Here is a 2,426-nt window from a genome sequence, read left to right on the forward strand (position 1 = left end):
GGTAAGGATCACGTCGTCCGCGAACAAAAGGCATTTCTGAGTGATGGAACCGTATTCTAAGCCCTGAATGCAAGGGTTATTTCTAATTTGTAGCGCCAATATTTCCACTGTAAGGGCAAATAGTAAGGGCGAAAGCGGACATCCTTGGCGAGTTCCATTAGAAATAGAGAAGGATTGAGAGATAGTGTTATTTATTTTGACTTTTGCACTAGGGTTGTGGTCAAGGGCTTGTATTCTAGTAATAAATGATTTAGAGAAGCCAAATTTTGACAGGGTGTTCCACATAAATTGCCAGTCTACCCTGTCAAAAGCTTTCTCTGCATCTGTGGAAAGCAAGACTAGAGGGGTGTGGTTATCTTGAGCATATTTTAAGGAGTGCAGTAATCTTATAGTGTTATCTTTCGCCTCACGACCCCTAATGAAGCCTACTTGGTCCGGGTGAATGATTTTAGGTAGTACTGTATTCATACGGTTTGCAAGGATTTTGGCGTATATTTTCATGTCTATGTTTATAAGCGATATTGGCCTATAATTACCTACAAGGTCTTTTGCTTTACCTGGTTTTGGGACGACCGTAATCAATGCCTCTAACAGAGAACTAAGGAGAGTATTACCTTGGTCGATATCTGTGAAGAGTGAGTGAAGATGCAGGCTTATCTGTTCTTGAAGGAGTTGATAAAATTTCGCTGTAAGTCCGTCAGGACCTGGCGATTTGCCATTAGGTAATGACTTAATTACCGAAACAATGTCTCGCATTGTTATAGGTGAATCTAGGAATTGTTTGTCCTCTTCTGTAAGAGAAGGGGTGTCTACAGTTGCCAAATATGCTTCTAATTTTCCCGACTTATCTAGAGTTGCAGTATCTTTTATATTATATAAATTTGTATAAAAGGAGACAAATGAGTTAGTAATCTCCTCATTTGTGTGTGTAATTTCCCCCGTGTTTTGTCTAAGAGATCTAATAAATGTAGAGTATTTTTGCTTTTTATGTGACCTGGCCAAAAGACGGCCCGCCTTATTGCTTTCCACAAAAAATTTAGATTTAATAGTCATAGCTCTCATATGAGCTTTTTGTATAAGAAATTTGTTTAAGCTTTCTCTTGCTTCAGTTAATTTAGAGAGTTTTGAAACAGATTTTGGGTCAGCTTTTTGAGCGGCCTCCCGTGTAGCCAGATCACTCGTCAAAGAGGAGAATTGGGTTGTTTATATCTTTCGTTGTTTAGCATTGTGTTTTATTAATATCCCGCGGATATAGCACTTGTAAGCCTCCCAATAATTCGCAATCGATGTGTCCTCAGATTTGTTTAGAGTAAAATATTTGTCTAAAAATTTCTTAATTTCATCGACTGTTTCTTGACTAGTGAGTATGGAGTCATTAAGTCTCCAGTTAAATGTATTACGTGGTTTGCTAGACCATTTAAATATAGTAGACACCATACTATGGTCAGACCAAGAGGTGTGGGATATTTTTGAGTGAATAAGATCCGATAATAGGGTTTGACTGCAAAGAATGTAATCCAACCTGGAATAGGAATGCTGTGGGTGGGAGAAAAAGGTATAATCTCTCTTATTTGTGTGTACTATTCTCCAGGTGTCAAACAAATTAAGGGATTGTAAGGCTACGCAGTTGTTCTTCACAACATTATTGCGCAAATATGATTTTCCATTGGATGTGTCTAATACAGGGTTCAGAGGGAAATTGAAATCTCCTCCTAATATGATTGGACCTTTAGCGATGGAATAATGTGTTGATCAAGGACTTAAAGAAATGGGGAGTGGGTTTATTTGGAGCGTATATGTTAGCTAGGGTGATTGGGGTGCCATAGCATAGTCCGATCAGAATCAGAATCCTACCTTCCTTGTCTGTAAATTTTTGCAGGAGTTCAAAGGGTAAATTACATCCAAAAGAGATGCTTACTCCATTTTTCTTATGAGAGCCCGAGCTACAATAATGTTGGTCATAGTATCTCTTAGATAGTGTAGGTTCATTAGAATTTTTAAAATGGGTTTCCTGGGTCATGATAATATCTATTTTCCTTTTGTGAAAGTCGTGAAAATCTATAGAGCGCTTCTCCGCTGATAAGAAGCCCTTGACATTTTGAGTTGCAATGTGTAGTGAACCTACTCTTTGACAGGTTGATGGTGTCATTACAGTATAGAGTTTCTTGTTATATTATGCCAGAAAGCTAGATTAATCTGGTTAGGATACTTGGGTAAGTAGGGATAGTCTGGTTAGGGTATTAGGGTAATCAGGTATTAGAGGATACAATATATATGTAGCTAGGAGCTAGATATATTGATAAGGGGAAAAAACAACTGCACAAACCTATTCTAGCTCAGAGGTCGTGTCAGTGCTAAGACCACACAAGTCTGTGCTATATATTAAAGAAAAACAACTTGGGAGCTTTTTTACAAACCGGGTGTCA

Source organism: Bombina bombina, chromosome 4 (genome assembly GCF_027579735.1).
Source record: "Bombina bombina isolate aBomBom1 chromosome 4, aBomBom1.pri, whole genome shotgun sequence".
Taxonomy (NCBI): domain Eukaryota; kingdom Metazoa; phylum Chordata; class Amphibia; order Anura; family Bombinatoridae; genus Bombina; species Bombina bombina.